Raw genomic sequence first — 8,514 nt, forward strand, 5'->3', positions numbered from 1 at the left:
CAGAGTCTTGCTAAGTTGCCCAGGCTGGCCTCAAAATTGTGATCCTCCTGCCTCAGCCTCCTGAGTTGCTGGAATTATAGGAGCGTGTCACCACATCTGTTGATTTACTCTTTCTCTTCTAACAACACGGGACTTCCCCAAAAGACAGTTCAGGTCTAGATTTGTTATGACCTAAGAATGTATTTTTTTTCCTTTTACTTATTTATTTTGGTGCTTCATTGCAAGTCTATTGGAAAGGAGAAAAGAAAACAGAAGAAAGTATATTGGATTGAGGGATCATGTTCACAATTTATTTAGTTTTAAATTTTGTCTACATGACAGTAGACTCCATTCTGATACAATTATACAGGCATGGAATATATCTTTTTCTAATTCATACCCCATTACCTCTCCTTCCTCTTCCTATCCTCACTCCCCGTTCCCTTCCCTTGAATGAACTTTCTGATATTTACCCATTGTTATTGTTGTTTTTTAAAAATTAGTTTCTTGTGGGTTTACACCTTGGTGAGATTCATGTAGTGTATTCATATATGTATATAGGAAAGTTATGTCGGATCATTCCACTGTCTTTCCTTCTCCCATCCACCCTCCCTTCCTTTCATTCTCCTTCTTTCACAGTTTATACTGAAATAAACCAAACGAGTCTGGCTCTAACTCTGACTAGTGGCCTTATATAGCATCTTGCTGCCTCACTTTCCTTTGTTGTCAAGTGAAGTCATAGTTTAGGTTGACCTAATTTTCAGGGATGTGGCAGGAAAAGTGGCATGAAAGATGCAGAGCAGTGTGTGTGTGTGTGTGTGTGTGTGTGTGTGTGTGTGTGTGTGTGAGAGAGAGAGAGAGAGAGAGAGAGAGAGAGAGAGAAATGATTTTCAGGTAGTATACATCATCGCTATTACTAATGCCTCCAGTTTTCTAATCACTTTATATAACTTATACAATTATGCCTGAATTGAGATGGAGTCTAGATTTCTAACTGCAAGATACAAACATTACTTCTATATACTGTTTGTGATTTACTGAAAGAAAGAGTAATGATATGCTGGACCTTATCCAATACAGATGTCAGTTCCCCCCTGCCCCCAGAAGACACCTGTGATATTAGAATAAACCGAGCATAGAAAATTCCAAAGTTTGAAGACTTCTATGATTTGTTCTTAGATTTTTAACTATGAAGGTCCTTCATAGTATACAAAATGGGTCACAGAGTTGGGATTAGTCTCATAATACTGTATAGCATTATACAGTGGCTACTATTTGAACCATGAAAACGTGGGTTCCAAACCCGCTCTAACATAAGCCACTCAGTCTTATAATTATATGATTTTTATAAGGATTCAATAGAGTAATGTAGAGTATTGTCAAAATTACTTTATAAAAAGTTAAAAATACAACTCATCTGGGTGCAGTGGCACATACACGCCGGTAATCCCAGTGGCTCAGGAGGCTGAGACAGGAGGATCTTGAGTTCAAAGCCAGCCTCAGCAAAAGGGAGGCACTAACAACTCAATGAGACCCTGTCTCTAAATAAAATACAAATAGGACTGGGGATGTGGCTCAGTGCTTGAGTGCCCCTGAGTTCAATCCCCAGTACCAAACAATGACAAAAACAACAACAACAAAAAGCCCCAACTCATACAAATATAAAGTAAGCATGTGTCAGAGATTCATTTGACATTTCATGAGGGAACTGGCAACATGAATAGGTTGTTTTGGAGACAACTGAAGACAGTAAAGTATTTGTGGTGGGAAAAAGTGCAAGGAAAAAAGTGCTTGAATAGGATTAATTTAATATAAAACTGGTTAATAAATAGATAGAGGAATAAAATTAGCTTTTAATATTATTCTTTCTTTTACTGTTGTTAATGTATTAGTGTTATTACATGTTACAATAAAAAAATATATCCCATTATTCTGTTTAGGTCAAGGAAGAATAGAGAATTAAAAATAATTTGGGGCCAAAATGATAATCAGATTATCGCCAATTCTCTAACCAAAAAACCCCAAAGTAACTGCTAAGGCTAACAAACATACAATATGTGGATGTGTAACCAATGTGATTCTGCAATCTGTATTTGGGGTAAAAATGGGAGTTCATAACCCACTTGAATCTAATGTATGAAATATGATATGTCAAGAGCTTTGTAATGTTTTGAACAACCAATTAAAAAAAAACATACAATAATTCTCTTCACATGGCTTTGTACTGTTTTGTGAAATGCACTATTAAAATTACTGAGCTTACAAAAATTTTTAAAAGTCAACTCATCGAAACAGGCATTTGGCCAATAAAAATTTAATTTAATTTCATACCAATAAGCCTTTTAGATTCTAAATTTATTTAAGGCTGTGTTTGCACATGTTTGTAGAATATTTTCTCTAAAAGATAACAAAACAATTCCCCCTCAGTGAGACCCTGGCCGAAATATATTCACTTTCCTTATATAGCGAGAAGATAACATTGAACATGGAAGCTTTCAATTTGTGGCACTGAATGATCATCTACACAGGGCATCCTTCAAAAGCTACAATTAAGGATCCACCTAGCTTTTCAGCAATACAAGCCCAGTTGAGGTCTTCTGGCCCATTTGCTTGACATTCATGTTTTATGCCTTGAAATTTCTTTTTGATTGCATCCTTGAGCTCGCATAGATCATTTTACTTTTCAGAGGCGCTAATTCTGGTGCCCCCCTCCCCTCAAAAAAACAAAAAACAAAAACCAAAAAAAATCAATTTTTCTTTTCTGGATTCCTTGGTTTTTTCAAAGCTTGCATCATACAAAGCATAACAACAATCTTTTTCAGGAAGCAGTCCCACAAAATGCTTGAAAGGATCGGTTATGGTAACACCAACATCTCCAATCAAGATCTCTTTGCCTTCTTCAACAATAATGCAATTTTTGTCTGCAGAGACAAAAAAAACGACAGCCTTCTTTCTTTTCCTGATTTCTTCTGGGGTGGAGCACTTCCGAACTTTCATGTCATGAAAAATGCGACATACTTCATCAGCCACTTGCACACCTGAGGCCATTTTCACCGAGAGGCTGTTGGCTGTCGGAGGGATGCAGGGGGGAAGCCTAAAGGTACTGAGTCTCAACTTTAATGTTAACTAATGTTATCATTTTTTAAAAGAAAAATCATTTGCATCTCTAAAGAGTAAATTCAATTAGCATCACTATCAGCAGTTGTCATCAAGTGAGAGTAATTTTTATTCTCAAGGGACATTTAGCAATATTTGAAGACATTTTTAGTTGTCACAACTGGAGGGGGTACCCAGTGGCATCTATTTATTAGAGAACAGGGATGGTACTAATTATTCTTGAATGTACAGGACAGCCACCCACAGAAGAGTCATCTAGCCCCAAATGTCAGTAGTGCTGAGGTTGAGACACCCTAGATATCAGTTTTCAGAAGTTAACATCTAGCCTTATAATATTTAAAATATTCTAATCAAGAGAAAAATACAGAGTCAAACAAAGGTACAGACTCCTAGAATACTGGATAACACTCTGTTGAGTGGGCTGAAGTGTGTTCATATAACCCCCAACAGGACATGGAGAATTCCCTTTTGCCTATTTCCAAGTTTTAGAAAAACTTCTTGGCAGCTTTAGATGTAGTCCCTATCACATGGTAGGTGTTTGATAAAGGCTGGTTATTATTGTAAACTTGCAGGCCCCTACGTAGAAGTCCATATTCTCACAAAATCAGCCTAGCACTGGACTCTGAGACTTTAAAGAACATTACAGCAGCAGCATTGTTGGAAATTATATTCCTGTTGTCTTTGTGGTCACTTTGAGGTTTTAAGAAAGTTCTTCTGTATAACCTTCAGACTAATAGATGGTAGATCATGTATAAAAAGGTGTATCATGTTTAAGAATTAATCTGAAGTGCTGGATTCAAAAAGTCAACCTTCTTTGGCTGAAAGACAGTTCTGTGAAACTGAATCCCAAGATGTCCTTAGAAAACCCACAGAAAGTCTCATGTACAAAAACGTATGGTAAGCTGAAATCACAGGACTGCATCCTTGTTACTTTGTGCAGTGCTGGGGATGGAACCCAGGGCTTTGCATAGGGAAGTGCTCTGTCTCCAATTCTTTCTGTGGTATTTTTGATTGGCCAAAATGTTTTTATTCTATAGGTAAATGGCAGATTCATGGTATTGCAGCAATAAAAAATGGCAAAGCTTAGAAAAACAGAAAGAAAGAAAAAGCAGCCATACAGTTGCCCGGATTCATCTTTGTATTAATTAAGTCTAATCAGGAGAGAGAAGCCACCTAAAGATGTGAACAGAAAAATTCAATATGAAGAGTTATTATTGTTGTTATTTTTGTGTGATACTGGGGATTTTACCCAGGGCTGCTCTGCTACTGACCTACATCCCCAGCCCTTTTTTGATTTTTATTTTGAAACATGGTCTTGCTAAGTATTCCAGGCTGGTCTTGAACTTGTGATCATCTTGCTTCAGTCTCGCAAGGTGCTGGGATTAACATGTGTGCACCACTGAACCTGGCTAGAATTATATGAATTCTTTATATAAAGTAAATACAATTTTACAAATCCAATAAGTAATTGTATTTATATAAATTCAGTAATAAACAGATAATAAAATACATAACTATAAAATACTTCCAATATATTTATGTAAGTATATGTATAATGTATAAAATATAAAAAATATAAAACATAAACACACATAAGTGATTTAATAAATATAATTAGATATTTGTTACATAAATAAAAATATAAAAAAAGCCTTGGCTAGTAAGAAGTAAAGAAAACTCTATAGAAGGCAAAAAAGAAACTGCCTCACCCTCCAAGGATAAGAAGAGTGATCACCCAAGAGCCTTCCCCTTTGCCTGACTTGCCCTCAATAAAGAAAACTAGGCCTTGTTGGAGATGGCACTGCCATGGATTACTGAATGGTAGGTAAGTAGCTCTGGTAAAATCCTCTGGTAAAAATCCATTCTCTGGAATATGGGGAAAATCTACCCTCTTAGGGTACCATGGAAAAGTGCTCAGGTATCTCTCAGGAGGCACTCCACTACAGCTGCTGGCCCTGAGGGTCTGTGGCCTACATCCTAGGAATTAAAACCTGAAGAAGTCATGCTTGCTACAGGCGACTAGCAAGAAAACACTAAGGAATCAAAAAGTAAGATCTTTTCTCCCAGCACCCTCTACTGACAAAACTTAACATCATACCACTTTGCAAAGGAAAAATATTTACAGGGCCCAGCTACATTTTCATAGATTAGGCAAAAAGGAGAGTATTTGGAACTAAAAGTTAATAATGAATCAATAAGAAGCATAAGAGGTGATTCTGCATTAACTTAGGGGCTAATACAAATAATTTCTAGTTCTTAGTGTCCACGAAACAGTTTAGTATGAGCTCTTCTAGATCTACAAGATGCCATTTATCCACTGGAGAGCCGGAATTCTCAAAGGTGGTGGCTGAGCATCAATATCAACATCACCTATAACTGTGTTAGAAATGCCAATTCTAACACCTTACCCCAAACCTGCAGAATCAGAAATTCTGGGATTGGGGATAGGATCAGCAAAGTATGGTGTTTTTTTTTTTGGGGGGGGGGGTGAGGGGTACTATGGATTGAACCCAGGGGTGCTTAACTACTGAGTCACATCCCCAACCCTTTTTAATTTTGAGACAGGATTTCATGAAAGTGCTGAGGGCCTCCATAATTGCCAAGGCTGGCCCCAAACTTGTGATCATCCTGCCTCAGCCTCTGGAGTTACTGGATTATAGGCATATGCCACCATATCCTGTGTAATCTGTTTTAACAAGCCTTCTAAGTGATTTTGATACACACAAAGGTTTAGGAACCACTGCTATAAGCATGAAATTCCAGGAATTTGCTTGTACAAACATGGAGAAGAGTCAACAGGGAGTTATTTTTCATAAAAGTTTTTGTGTCTATTTTTAATCTTTTTTTTTCTCTTTTTGGTACTGGGGATTGAACACAGGGGTTCTTAACTAGAGCTATATCCTCAGCCCCTTTAAAAAAATATTTTCTTTTTGTTTTGAGACAGGGTCCTGCTTAGTTGCTTAGAGGCTCATTAAGTTGCTGAGGCTGGCTTTGAACTTGCCATCCTCCTATCTCAGCGTCTCAAGTTGCTGGGATTATGGGTGTGCATCCCTGTGCTCGGAATCTATTTTTAATCCTGAAGAAGACAACTGTTTTCTCTAGCATCTGGAAATGCAGCATATTTTGTCTATATTCCTGTACCGATGACATGCTTTTCGACTCACAGGCATGAATACATCATATATGTTTACTTTGGTAAGACTTTTGGGGGTGGTACTGGACTGAACCCCAGGGGCACTTTGCCACTGAGCCATATCCCCAGCTCTTTTTATTTTTTGAGACAGTTGCTTAGAACCTCATTAGGGTGCCAAGGCTGGCCTAGAACTTGTGATCCTTCTGCCTCAGCCTCCTGAGTCACTGGGATTATAGGTGTGCACCATTGTGACTGGTCTTGCTATCTTTTCTTTAACAAAAGTTTATTCTTACAACAGACTCCAACATAATACTTCATTCTAGCTCTAGGCAGCAAAAGATGTTATAACAGGATCCTAGTGTTCTAAAAGGAATGGAATCAATGTTCTCCATCTCAGGCATTAGGAACAGCTTGTTTTTTTTTGCCAAATTTTTAAAATTCCACCTGTGGTCAAAGGATTCTTCCCTGTGCCCTTTGCTTTTAGTTCATTCTGCTCCTCTGTTTCTGCTTGGAAACTTTATCTTCCTCATGCATCTCCTTGGCCTACTTCTTGGGTTCAGGGGCTTCTTGAAACTGCTGCGACCAGATGTGGTGCCTGTGGCCCCTACCCCAGACCTTGCTCCTAAGTCAAAGATATTCTGTTTTTGATGTTCTCTTATTTGTAGGTCATACTACCCTGGTCAGTGCCCCAAATCTGCTATTGCAATTCTCCTCTATTTGTGTGTGAACACAGAACTGGAAAAGTAATTCCAATCCACCACTGATGGAGCATTGAGAGAACAGTTACAGCCACAAACCTAAGGTCAGCACAAGCAGTGTACCCTGGATCTCCAGCAGCTCACCACTGCTCCTTCCTCACAGTAACCTCATGAGTTGGCTTGCTTCCCATTAAGCTCCAAAAAACCAGAATAGAAAGCTTCATTTTTCCCTGATACAGCTCTTGCCTTTTCAGGCTCCTTCATTTGCTCTCTTAAAAAGAGAAGGAATAGAATAAAGATGGCCGCTGCGTACCGGGGGTGCTGAAGTGCTGAGCATGGGGCTCAGAGCAGCGGCTTTAAGCGAGATTTCGCGCAGCTTGTTAGAGCTCCTTTCACCGTTAATCTGTAGCGGATCACTTTGCCAAGCAGCAGGAAGAACAAAGAGACCGAAAAGAAGACGCTTGGCTCCCGGACGCTTTGATGCTCAGAGCCGCGGGCGCGTTGCTCCCATCTGCTTCCTCTTTCGCTTCGCTCCAGGCAGAGAAGCTGAATGTGAATCAGCAGTGGATTGTAAGTACCCGAGGCAAAGAAAGCTGACTGCACCCCGCTTTTTGAATATTTTTTATTCCGGGAGAGTTTGTGGATTGGGATTGTTTGCTGGGCCTTGGTTTCTGTGCCGAAAATCCACTCCGCGGGAGCCGCCATTTGCTTTCTGCTTGCTGTCTTCCTTGCTCTGTCTGCATTGTCCGGCAGCGGCATCTAGAGGATGGAACTTGGCATTGCATCTAATAGACTTAAGAACTTTGTGAATAAGCCAAAGTGACAATAACAACCCGTGCTCTTATCACCTTAGAGAAAAGACTTGTGGCTTATTAAGTCATCTTAGACGCTTACTTGCTATTCTGGATTGCCCCACGAGACGCAGAGGTCCAGATCCGCCAGCCACAGTCCGCGCGCCGCAGCACGGCTGCTGGCCTGTCCGCCCGCAGCAAACTTGACTGGGACCCGCTAACCTCCGAGACGCAGCTTGGCAGGAAGAAGTCTTTAGCCAAGCCTTCATGAATTAGCGAGCTGGGAGCTGAAGCCAACCGGGGATGGACCAGTCCCACCCCTCCCTTCGGACACTCTGGCAAGGAGCCTGGGGCCCGCCATAGCAGAGAGGTGACGTCATCGGAGTTCAGCTGATGGAATTCCTTCCCAGCAGAATCCACTTTAGCAGGTGTGTGACTCCCACCCCATCCAGATACAAGCAGCCAGGAAACTTCATGGATCTCTCAGGGGTCGTGTCTGTAGGGAAGCAGAGGGGACTCCCGACCCCCAACCCCCCATATCACCAGCGGCGACTCCCAAGGTCTTAGCCGCCAGATTACCACAGCACTGGGGCTTAAATGGGACACGAGGTGGGGCTGCAAGTGTAACTAGATCTCTGGGGAACCGCTTCTGGTGAACAGGATCTGGCTGGCTGGCTGACAGGACGAAGGGGAGTAAGGGCCGGAGAAGTGAAACGGCTCTGGACTGACAAGTCTGAGAGACTCCCAGGAGACGCCTTACAGGGATTGCTATGGGCAGGTAGAGAGCAGAAGCTCC

At 40.7% G+C, this 8,514-nt stretch overlaps 1 protein-coding gene across 1 annotated transcript in view; it reads right to left on the reverse strand.

The window, feature by feature from the left end:
* Positions 1-396: 396 nt before the first annotated feature.
* The window catches only part of Nmrk1 (nicotinamide riboside kinase 1), a 36,410-nt gene continuing 28,292 nt past the window's right edge, over positions 397-8,514 (reverse strand). The window contains exon 9 of the mRNA XM_048806921.1: positions 397-407. The gene's annotated coding sequence lies outside the window, so the exon portion shown is untranslated. The remainder of the gene's footprint in view (positions 408-8,514) is intronic.

This window comes from Marmota marmota, unplaced genomic scaffold, assembly GCF_001458135.2.
Source record: "Marmota marmota marmota unplaced genomic scaffold, marMar, whole genome shotgun sequence".
In the NCBI taxonomy this organism is placed as follows: domain Eukaryota; kingdom Metazoa; phylum Chordata; class Mammalia; order Rodentia; family Sciuridae; genus Marmota; species Marmota marmota.